General features: G+C 41.2%; 1 long non-coding RNA gene across 1 annotated transcript in view; it reads left to right on the top strand.

Annotated features, from left to right (window-relative positions):
* The window catches only part of LOC129201586 (uncharacterized), a 71,878-nt gene that overhangs the window by 10,546 nt on the left and 48,949 nt on the right, over positions 1–12,383 (top strand). Inside the window, exons 4-5 of the long non-coding RNA XR_008575443.1 lie at positions 3,074–3,147; positions 6,564–6,632. This is a non-coding gene — a long non-coding RNA (uncharacterized LOC129201586). The remainder of the gene's footprint in view (positions 1–3,073; positions 3,148–6,563; positions 6,633–12,383) is intronic.

Raw genomic sequence — 12,383 nt, 5'->3', positions numbered from 1 at the left:
CCCGAACTACATGGTCTTGGTGGTGGTGAAACATAATGGAGAAGATCTGTTTAACCAGGTCATTAGAGGATCAGGTAGGAAGGGGTAACTGTGACAAGGAGTCAGTCTCTCTGAAATCTCTCACCAGTCTGGATCTCACCAGACCCTCACAGTTGGAGATGTGGAACTCCATCCACATCAGCAGCATTCGGGTGTTAATAAAAAAAAATGAGCAATAAAATGACAAAGTATCAGCCCTCAGAGGCGCTCCAAATGTCAGATTATTTCTGTGATGCTGTAGATGTGTCCCAGCAAATTCCCTTGTCAAGTGCTGTATGTCACCGACACGCATTCAGCAAAGCACTCGCCTTGGTATGAAAATCAGATTGAAATACTGGGATCCTAAAAGCTGCATATCAACATCTGGAATGCCTAATGGCTATTTTATTATTTCTTAACTGTCCCTGAAACATTTAAGCTTTCTGACCTTCCCCTTGCATCAGTAGCATGCTCAGCTTCATTTCTTGTGAAATATTCAGTAGCTTGCCTTCTAAAGCTTTCCACCTCTTAATCCTCTTATTGTCTCTCTTGATATCAACCTTAGCTGCTGACATGACAGCTTTTTCCAATATGTATGTGAACTAAATGGTTTGGATAAAAGCCAAGGAACATCTTGCTTCTTGGAGAATTGTAGTAAACAGATATTGCATTAAGACCTTGCTACCCAGAGTAAAAAAAAAAAAAAAAAAAAAGAAACCAACAAAAACCAAGGCCTAGCAAGCTATTGCCTGAAAGACAACTTAATTCTATAAAGCTTGTGAAGGACACACAGGGCTCACTGCTCTTGGTCAGTCTCATTTGTGGGACGGTCAGCATGGCTGAGCTTGCCACAGATGGATACAAATGGCTTTGAAGTCTAAATTACATCTCTTCCATAGGGTGACTTTATTCCACTCCTGCAGATGACTTGCTAAAGTGAAAACTAAAGCTTTTTGCCTTTTGGTTTTGTTCTTTTTACTTTTTTCCTTTTAACCAAGACTTTTATTCAGGAATCCCTTCCCTGCTGCAAGAATCAGCCACAGGGCGGTCTGGCAACGCTGGCCCCGGACAGTGGCTACCGGGTGCTGGTGGCACCGTGCCACAGAGCCAGCGCCACCTCCCTGCGTGGTTTGATGTGCCAAATAGTCCCTGCTTGTATAAGCGGTGCCATCGGTTTACTGGGGGCAGGTCCAGGATGGCACACTTGGAAGGAAGCCCAACCTGTCCCTGCTGCTGATTCCCTCTCCCTCAAAGGGGAGTGACTCGATCATCAGTATTGGGGTTTAAAGGAAGAAATAGCTTTCTGTTCCCCACTGTTGGCATCTCAGGAGGAGGGAAGCAAGGGGAGGAGGAGGTTGGTGTGATTTCTTGTGTGTGGGAGGCCTTCAGCTCTGACTCCCCTTGCTTATGTGGGGTTTTTTTTTTTAGTGTTGCTGTCTATACAGCTCCTCAGAGGTGATGCTTTCCATAAGTCATAAAGGGATTTCTAAATAAAAATAATTTAGAATAGTTCTGTGGATTGCTGAGAATTTTAAGACTTCTGAGACTATATACAGTGCGTTTATGTGGTGCAGCACTAGCTAAAGGCTCCTCCAAGCAGCATGTTGTGGTCCTTGGGGCACTCTGGGGGCTGCGGTGCAGGAAGGGCATGTTCATGGCATCCCGCTGGCTCGGGGCATCTCAGTGTTGGGTTGATGTTTCCAGATTCCTCGGGGGGGCTGCTGTGACATGGTTCCTGTATGTTTGCAGGAAGGGGAGAGCCCCTGCAACATGAATCCAGCAGTGCAACAGGAAAGGAGGGGAGAGAAAAACTAGATTAAGGCAGCCCAAATGCTGGCTTGAGACAGGTCTGCTTCTCTTTTCTGGGAATGTCACAAGGCAGCATAGAGTCCTCTCTTTCAAAGGACTGTTCAATTAAACTTTCTTTTTTGAGATTGTATGAGTTAGAAGGATTCATTTTTCAACCTAAAGGTCCTGTCAGTAACTTTGTAGTGTTTATTTTCAGAGACTCATGAGCAACCGAACTTGACATTCACCAGTAAGCACAGTGAGCCCCTTGATAGGGGAAGTGACGCTAATTGCCCCAGGGAAACTCATGGAGAGTGTACTGGTCTGTGACCAGCTCTTCTGTTTAACACTCCTGCCTGCACACTGTCTCGGGAGTTGAAAGCTCAGCTTTGGAAATGTCAGGTGATGACATTTTCATTTCTCTTTGAAAACTATCCCACAGTCAAATGGATCTTGCCTTTCAGGAAGCTTTTTTCCCCTTCTTTTTCTCCCCTCCCCTCCTCCCCCCCCCCCCCCCCCCCCAACTATCTTTATGCTTCAAATAGAAGGCATGCAAAAGTGCATGTTTTGCATTTGGGTGTAAAAGCCTATTTCTTGGCATTACTGACACCAGTAAGCACGTTAATGTACTGTCAGTTCAGCTTCCTTGCAGAAAAAGGTTTTTATTTTTTCAGGTGAGCTGTTTTCAGCTGACCTTTCTATTCTGAATCATTGACTGAAGAGGAATATCTGCTGCACAGAGCTGAGCCTTCTCAAATTTGTTCTGGTGGCAATTTATCCAGTTGCTAGGAACTAGGGTTAGGCTGATCTAATTCCCCTAATAGCACTAGTTTCTGACAATAAAGATCCAACCATATTTATTATTATGCTTATTATGTAGGAGACTTCTAAATAAATATCTTTATAATGCTGTGATGTCTCAGCAGCTAGCCTTCACTAGTGCTCCTCCCTTCTCCCTCCATGTGTGTTATTTGCTTCGCTTGCTGTCAGGAGCATCAGATGCAGCCTTGAACGAAGGCCAGCATTTGCATAGCTCTCATCAGGTTTGAAAGGGATGCCATGACAAGTTTCCTTTCTGCACAGCTTGGAACAAAATGAAATATGTCCGTATGTAGAACACAACTTTTTGCAATAAATGGCAAAAAACGAAGAGTTAGAATAGCACATCAGAACATTTTATCAGCTCTTTTCTGTGGGGGTGAAGGAAAACTTATAACCAAAAGACTGTTAATTTCCTGATACATTCTTTTTTTTTTTTTTTTTCCAGCGGGTGGAGGTGAGCTAAAAGAAAAATGTCTACTGTGCTTTTCGGACAATAGAAGTGACATGACCCTCAGTAAGGTAGTTATATAAGTGCTGAAGTGCATGGTTAAAGGGAATTTTCTTTAAACTAATGGAATACCATACATAGAGAGTCATTTATTATAAAAGGAAAAAAAAGAGCCTAAATCAATAAAGAACATTTGTACATTATTTTATGAGAAGAAAAAAATTAATATGAGGAAGGGGGTTTGCTTTTTATTGTTTCTAAGATGACTGTGCATTTTTTTTAAAGGAGTAAAATGTGAAATTGATCTTTAGAGAAGCCTATCTGACTTGCTTTAAGCAGTAGCACCACCACATGTCAGGAAGCAGCCAGAGGTCCAAAACACAGTAGTAACTCTTAATTCTGTGATTAGAAAAAAACTCAGTAAAACTTATTTTAAGGAAAATATCCAGTAGTTTTTGTTAATTCTATAAAAGTAGGATATTAGTCACAGTTTGCAAGTCAGATTCATTTTCCGGCTAAATATCCTTCCTACAATTCTTCCATCGTTGCTCAGTTTTAGGGCATTTCTTATCCTGTGCCTAAACCGTGCAAGGTTGCAGAGAGTCCTCCCTGACTGCTGCATTGCCCCCTCTCTAGAATTCACATTTCATTACTTGTTTGCCTCAGCCCTTGCTGTGTTGTCCTATAGGTGTATCAGTGCATGTTGGGATCCTTTGGCAGAAGAAGTAAGGTCAAAATCTAGCAGAAAAAAAAAAATCACCATCTTGCTGATGTCCTGAAAACTACTTTTCCCTTTAAATACCACGTGTGTAAGAATTAAGTCTGGGACTCTCATGCTCTCTTACATATAGTCACATTGAGCAATCAAAAGAGAATTCGAGAGCACTTTTAGCTCTGAATTCTCCAACTCCCTTGTGCTGTGTAGTTAGTGCCATGGAAAGCTGACCTACAGCAATGCAGTTAGAGGATGAAAAATAATAGTGGCACAGACGAGTGCATATGACCTTTTGCTTTGAAGCTACTGAGGGAAGAAGCTTGCAAGGGATACTCATTCATATTCCTAAAATATGTAGAATTTTAATTAAAACATAAATTAAGCATTAATTAATGTGCACTAATTGTTACTGGGATGTGGCTACCATCTGAATTCTTAGTCTCAGTATTGTGCTTAAGCCAGGTAAAGAATAACCATTGAAGGTCAGTTATCTGGACAAGGCCATTTATCCTCTAAATCCAATATTTTGAAGAAAACTCATATAAACACCCTCTGCTTGTGAGAAAAGAGTCAACAAAAACTCATATCACTGCATATTATACTTTTCTTCATGGTCCCACACAGACGGTTTCCTAAAAATTCTTTCTTACAAATGACTCTCATGGTGGTAACTTTCATTGGTTTGGAGACTCTGTGGTAAAAATTTGCATAATTTTGCCATTGTGTTTTGCAAGTTGACATACGGATAGCATTAAAGTGTTCTGGTACGACAACGCTGTCATTCATAGCTTGTTTCTCTCCGGGGAAGAAGCTGCATGCAGCTGAAGTGGGGAGTCCTTAGCTGTCTAAAAAGTGTTTTCTGGCTTTCTCTTGCTCTGTCTTTATTTATATATTTCTTTTTAAGACAGCATTTGCCATTTTTTAAGTAGCTAAATAGCCTTGCAATGAAAAAGGTGTTTTTGTCATTTGATATCTGGGTTGTTTCATGCCACTGCCAAGTAGATAATGCAAAGTCTGCTTGACACAGGCTGAAAATAAGCTGTTCCCAAAATGGGTTGCCAGGTATTCTTGCAAGCCAGCTCTTCACATTTAAGTCTTTGCAAGACATTGAGCACGTGGATTTTCCTGAGAAACAGAGCTCTTTGTTACCTTCAGCAGGTATCAGTACCTGCCGGGTCTGCTGACTCCGCAGGCTCGCGTGCATTTTGCGATGGGGCGGTGAATCACAGTCTGGCGTGGCCAGTCAGCTGACTCGTCCCACTCACGAGAAGCCACTTGCTATTAACAGGGTTTCTTCTTACGTTAGAAATGGCAAAAACTGCCCTTACCTCTTCTGAATATGGAAGATCAATATACTCATGGTCCTGAAGTATCCAGAGCTTTGTATCAAATGTGATGCAAATATCAGCTAATTTGTAAATAAAGCTTAATATTTATAGTTTGATAGGAGTAGAGAGTGGATCAGGCCATTGGAGTTTGGTCTCTTGTCGCTGAAACCCGTCTCTGGCTTCTGCCAGTGTCTCAAGCCTGGTTTCGGGACAGGGAGAGGTGTGCGTGCATTAGCCGTCCCAAGTTTGCTCAGCAGGGGCAAAATGTGTTATATGCCTACCAAGCTGAACAGATAATAATATACACTTGAGTTCTGATAACTGATTTGTTCTGAAGTATCGTGAATGATAATAGCAGTAAGAAAAATACTGTATGTTTTTGAAAGTATTTATTGCACAAATTAGTGTGTTATCTAACGAATGCCTCATGAGTACAATTCAGTAAATGAAAAGTCTGCTTGTGTTTCAGAGGAAGCAAATTATTTCATTTATTCTGGAAGGTTTTCTAAACAGACTTGAGACTTCAAGATGGTTAGGTACTGACAACAGATGAAGTCCAAGGGTTTGCTTTTAAATCACAGGCTTATAACCAGTTGTCTCTGATTTTAAATAGTTGTTCAGTTAACAAAAGTTCCAAAAAGCAGGAGGAATGAAGTTATATGATCATGAGCAGTGAAAAGCTAATGAGTTATCTAACTCGCCATTTAGATTATAATTGTTGCTAATAATGCAGATGAAGCTCTGGAATACGTATTTTCTGGTTATCTCTAAGCAATATTTCAGAAATGTATTTTTTTTGATCATCCTGCCTCCTATTGTCGCAAAGGTTGTCAGAAGAATGCTGCCAGTTGTTACTCATGTTCTTGCTTTGTATGGATGTAGTTTCTAACTGCTCTAGCTAGGAAAAACAGACAACTTCCTTGGTACATAAATTCCCCAGGGCAACCCTGGGACTAAAATGATTGTTCCCTTCTCCACAAACTTTGTTTACCCTCAAATTGTCATGAACACAACAGCACTAGTACTGCAAGTTTAAACTGAGCATGTTAGAGTAGGGACATCAGATGCGTTTCTGTCTTCTTAAAATAGAGTAACATCTTGACAACAAGCTTTTGAGAGTCATCAGCTCCTTCCTAATTTTTCTGTGTGCAAAGAGGAAAAGATTTCATATTATTCACTAAGAAAGGAGAGGCAATGACATAAGTGCTTCTCTTAAATGTTTTCTCAGAAAGGAGGTCTTAATGAGGTAGTTTGTTTTTCTTTAGTTGTCACACGAGCAGTTTGGGTAAAGCTTTGACATAACTATCTCTTCAATCTGATCAAATTTAGAATTCGTGGCTATTTAAGTGAGCAATGTTTCTAAATCAACTGTTTATATTTTTTTGAATAACACGTATAAAAACATACTTGGGAAAATTGAAAATTGTCTTTTTCTTTTCTTTAGAAAGGATGCCTGTGTTCTTGATTCAGAAATTGCCGCCTGTGCTTCCAAAGTCCACTTCCTTACAGAAAGGTAAGTTTGTTCTGTGGAGGGACTTGCTAATAGCTGAAAAGTAAGAAGATACCTCACTGTCAGCCACAGCTCGTGCTGCCTGATGTCCCACGGTGAGCTGAGCTGCAGATCCTCCCTGAGCCCCCCATTTCACCCGCTCCTCCTGCCCCTCTGACCAGACTGGACGGTGTCAGGGAGAAGCCACGTGCAGCCCTCCTTTCTGGGGTGAACAAAGAGCTTCACGGAGCACGTACCAAATAGCCAGTTTCTTGTGCAACCCAACGCAACTTTCCTAGAGAAACAGCCCATTGTTTTTACTTGTTAAGGGTTATAAAGCTGATTTACTACAGTAAGCCTCCTACAGTTGGCAGGGTAAGCAACAACAGGAGAGTTGAAAAATGTGGAAAAAAATGTGGAATTGAAAGAATGAGTAAGAAAATGAGAGGAAAGAGGGAGGGACACAAGAAGAGCTGTCATAACGAAGCATATAATTCATAAACCTTTGTTTGAGAACCTAAACAATTGGTAAAGCTGCGAGTAACAGTCAGTGACCAGAAGGAGACTGTGTGGTCTTTTGGCATTGAGGTCAGTGCTCTCATTAAAAACCCTTCTTACTCAAAGGTTGGCTGATCCTCTGCTGTTTGGAGAGGGAAAAACAAAGGGAGTAAAAGGGCTGTGCCTGACCTTTGTGCACAAGAAAAGAGAGAGGGAAAGGTAGATGTATACTACAGTAGAGTTGTACTGTTATACTTTTGCAAGAAGTTTTTTGTGTTCTCTGTGCTGTAAATGTAGCTTTGTGTCTGCTGAGGAGAGATGTGATCCCAGCACAACAATAAAAAAAAGGGCAAGCATCTTCATGATGCAAGTATTTTAAAAAAAAAAAAAAAAAAAAAAAAAAAAAACCAAACCCCAACAAACTCAAAAACATTCCAGGTGTGTTAGAGGGGGAAAAACCCACAAGCCAGCACCCCCCAGATAAACATCATACTTCTGCAGAGCAGTTCCCAGGGATGGGACACTGTGACTGCAGAGGAACTGGTTCTCCTTAGAGGTTTCTGTTTCTGCCCTTCTGCATTTCACATGCTGCAATACGCCAAAGCACAGACTTCAATTTAAGATGTGCATTTTATGTGTTTCCATGTTGCCTCTGGTAACTTTCCTCCTCCAAGTATCTAACTCAATGATAAGGTTATTGATATAACAAACTCTCATGATAGAGGACTGCGGACAGCAGCAAGTCTGATCTGGGGTGTTCTGTGAAATTTTGTTTTATTAATAATTGTAGTAACAGATCATGGTGATGGCGCTGAGTGCCAAAGAAAGATAAGGAACGTTGTACGTGTTCTGTTTGTGATTGATCTTTTTCTGGAAGCACGCTCTGGTTTTCTTCTGCTTCTCGTAAGAGAAAAAGATTGCTTTTGTTGGAAAAGTAAATTATCTCTCTCAGCTGTTTGTTTAGTCATTTCTCCTTCAGCTTATGAAGCAGTGCAGCTGTTTCAATCATTCCAGATCTCCTTATCTTAGATAATGATTTTCTTATTTTTAGAATTTGGCAGTGAAGGCCAAATAGTGCTTGAGTACATCATAAATTCTAGTAGAACCTTCCAGGACAGCATCTCTGTGAGAAGTACAGTGCTGTCAGCTGATCTTTAGTCATGCACTTGATTTCTTTCTGACAGTCATTCAAGGAATGTGTGGTAGATAATGGATCTGAACCCGGTTCTTTAGGCTGCAAGATTATGATAACAAAATAGGGTGTTCCATGACAGGTTTACAGCTGATTTCCATAGGTTGCTAGCTGGGTGATCAGCCACCCTTACTACCTTTTTCAGATGTAGTCCTTGAAAAGATCTCTGCAGAAATAGTAGTAGCAACATGCGCTTCAGAATTATTGATCCCAGGTCTTGGAAATAAAATGAAAACTGTTAGTGGATTACTTCTGTGGTTTTAATTTCCCTTACAAAAACTCATTACAATTGGCACTATTCTCATCCTTTCTTTTGTGAGACTAATTATCTTGAGGATAATTCTTTCATTTATTGTTTCTCAAAGAAATCAAAATTCCAAAAGTAAGAACATTTCTTTCCTATTCTTGAAAAAATAGGGATTATACTTTTTAGTATTTTAAATAGTTATCCTAATGTTTTGGGTGTGATCAAGTACCAGAGGACCTATCACAGGTTATGATGTTTCTGTGTGTTGTGGAGGTGCCACTCACTTCAAAATACTCTCTTAAATACCGACACTGAAATGATGCAATGGCGTTTGGTGCCTTCTATAGTGTAAATAGTAAGTACAAAAAGCTACCATTTTAATGGTGATAGTTTTATAATGATCTTATAATATGTATGTACAGCCATGCTAACGTGCAGTAACAGTGAAGTATCATTTGGGACAGCATGTACTCATTGCGTCTTATAGAGCCCAGTTGCTTAAATTTCTTTTTGGCCAAGTTTAACACTGTTAAAATACTTCAAGCAAAAGGCATGTCAGGTGACTCAGGCTATTACAACACAAATCACCCACACCTACTGTATTTTCAGAAGAATTCACATAGATTCTATGTAGACATTTTTTTTGTCCTTTACCTGCCTTTGGGGGTGGGCTTTCTTAAAGTGTCTTTACAGAGTGCATTGGGTTTGCGTGGCAAGGTTTTGGTAGCTGGGGGAGCTACAGGGGTGGCTTCTGTGAGAAGTTGGTAGAAGCTTCCCCTGTATCTGACAGAGCCAATGCCAGCCGGCTTTGAAAGAGACCTGCTGCTGGCCAAGGCCACGGTGATAGCACCTCTGGGATAACACAGTTAAGAAAGGAGAAAAGTTACTGTGCAACAGCAGCCAGAGGGAGGAGTGAGAATATGAGAGAAAAAACTCTGCAAGGTCAGTGAAGCAGGAGGGGGGAAGGAGGTGCTCCAGGTGCCAGAGCAGCAAACCTGCTCCAGCCTGGGCTCCTCTCTCCACAGGTCCTGCCAGGAGCTTGCTCCAGCGTGGGCTTCCCACGGGTCACAGCCTCCTTCAGGTGCCTCCACCTGCTCCAGTGTGGGGTCCTCCTCCATCTGCTCCACCATCAACCTCCATGGGCTGCAGGGGGACAGCCTGCTTCACCATGGTCTTCACCACGGGCTGCAGGGGGACCTCTGCTCCGGCGCCTGGAGCTCCTCCTCCCCCTCCTTCTGCACTGACCTGGGTGTCTGCAGAGTTTCTCACATCTTCTCACTCCTCTCTCTGGCTGCAGTTGCTCTTGCACAGCATTTGCACCATTTCCTGTTAGGACTGGGAGCTAAAACTACGAGCTTTACTTCCATAGTTTTGTCTGACATGGAGTAGACTTCAGAAAATAATAGCCCTCTGTGTGCGTGTTTGAAAAATAAGTATTTTTCTCTAGGAACTTTAGTTTTTATTTATTATTGAAAACTTAAGGACAGTGGAGAGCCCAGCTATATACAGAAACATTTTGAATGCTGGGCTGCTGGACAGGTGACACTGCTTTATTGGGCTACTGGGATCATTTCTTTAGCAGACACAGCAGGAGAAGGGTCTGTTGTTATGGCAAGCTAATAACACATTTGGAGGTGAAAAATAGCATGGAAATGATTATGCTATTTTTTTTTAAAAGGCATATGGAAAGGCAGTGATGAGACTTGGTTGTGAAAATAAAATGGGACAGCATTACAGCAATACTCAGTCATTTTTCAATGAGATTGGATGAACAGTACAGAAAATGTTTAAAAAATAATAATAAGAATCTACTGCTTGTGTTAGCTAGGAATTTTTGACAACAACTACACGGGGGGGGTGGGGGCGGGGGAAGGCAAGTTCAGCTCTTAAAAAGGAGGAAGCCCCACTGGAAATAGGGGATGACTTATTTAGTGAATAATCCTTGTATGTATTTTGGGTTTTGACTCAGCAGTATTTTTGTGTCTTCAGTATAGACCCTTAAGACCTGTAGTTTCAGTTACTTTTTGTAAAGCATCATTAACATATTACCACATTCGTCATCCAGTGATGCTTTTAGAAGGAAGTTCAAAGTTGCTGGGTTTTTTTCTTTTTCTTGACATTTTGCTAGGGAGAATGTCACATATGACAATAAATCCTGATCCTCAATTTTTAGGAGTGTCTTAGAAATCTTGATCCTATAGAGAGCAGAAATGGACTAAACAGAAAGGAGGTACCTGATGTCCAAGGGAAGGTGTGAAAAAATAAAAATAATAGAGGTATGAGAGATGAATCCTACAGAAAAGCTGTGGCGGCTGGTGGTGTTCCCTGAGCGCACTGTCTCCACTTCTAATCTCCCATGATTTGGTGCAGATTTCAGCAGCAAGCACTGGTGAGCACAAAGCACAGGGAGTAAAAGGGGGCTGAATCTTTGGTCCTGGAGGGGAGCTCCCTACAAATGGGTGGAGGAAGAACAGAGAGCAAAGCTACGGTCAGTGGGAGGGAAATGCAACAGATGTTGTCCTTCACGGTGAGAGCCTTCCAAAGGCTTTGGCTGAAAACTTTGACTACAAAAGGGAAAAGCTAACAAAGCAACATAAGGGGGGCAGAGGAGCAAGGCTACCTGTCTCCCCCAGCATCTCAGGCTGCATTCCACCTTTCTCTTTGCTACAAAGACTAGGACAGCGGTTCCTGGTCCGTGATTTAGTAACTCTGCAGGACAGCCATGCCTTGTGCCTACCCCTGCGTGTCACTAAATCCCACTGACTGGTAATTTTGATCCTGCAGTATTCCATTATAAATCTTGTTTCTAGCCAAGTATATTGAGTGTTTAGTTCTGTTAGATTCAAGTCTAGTAAAAATGTTCAAACTGAAGCTTCCTTGCAAGGATCTGACACTCTTAGTCCAAAGAAAATTTACAAAATCCTCTACTTTTCCACAAAGCATACAGAGGGCATCCAGGACGCTTTAATACCTCTGGGATGGTTGTGTGTTCTTTGCTTATTATGCGCCTAATATTTTCTATATAATAGAGTTTTCACTTTGTGATCTGCAAACAAACTTATTTACATGACAAATATTTCAGCCTTCCAGGATGACAATCACTGGAAGACTAAGTAGCCATTATTGTGTTTTGACCCACAGATGAGAATATTTCTTCAAGCTGAGAAGGCAGAGGCAAACCATGTGTTCTGTTGTTTTGTTTTTTTTTTTTCTCTAGACTTAGGTGATCAGATTTGCATTATTATTACACTCTTAGATATTTTAATTTTCAAGCCAATGCACCTGAAAGCTTAAATAACCTTTTTGTCATGGTGGGAAATTGACTTAGATGGCAGGGTGACTTATAATTTAAGCAAAGTTCAAATTATATTGGCAGGCAAGTCTGCTTAAGTGTAACCATCTGTGACAAAAAAACTTGGCAGTCACTGCAACCTAAGGCAGCAAACATGGTACCAAATATAATCACCTTAAGAGGTACTTCTGGTTTTTGTTTTGTTTTGTTTTTTTTCTTGAGCGTCTCCAAAGTGTAAAAAGTTGTAATGTAAGATGATAGGTCACTTATACAGCTCTCTTATAAGGGACCCTTAATCTTTTAACACATCATTTACACAGAATTGCTCCTGAAGTAAACCTTTCCATGTCTAATTAGTGGACAGATTCCCACTCCTGTTGGGACCAGATCCAGTGCTCTCAGATACCAGCACAGAGAGACTTCAACTCATTATTTATCAGCTAAGTTGTTAACACAGGTTCTTTATGGAGAGATTGATCTTTGGCCCTATCAGTCTGTAGCACAGGTGATAATAAATCTGCTGGATCTTGTTGTAGACGAGGTATG

The sequence above is a fragment of the Grus americana genome, chromosome 1 (assembly GCF_028858705.1).
Source record: "Grus americana isolate bGruAme1 chromosome 1, bGruAme1.mat, whole genome shotgun sequence".
Taxonomy (NCBI): Eukaryota; Metazoa; Chordata; class Aves; order Gruiformes; family Gruidae; genus Grus; species Grus americana.
This window is presented reverse-complemented; position numbering and strand designations above follow the sequence as displayed.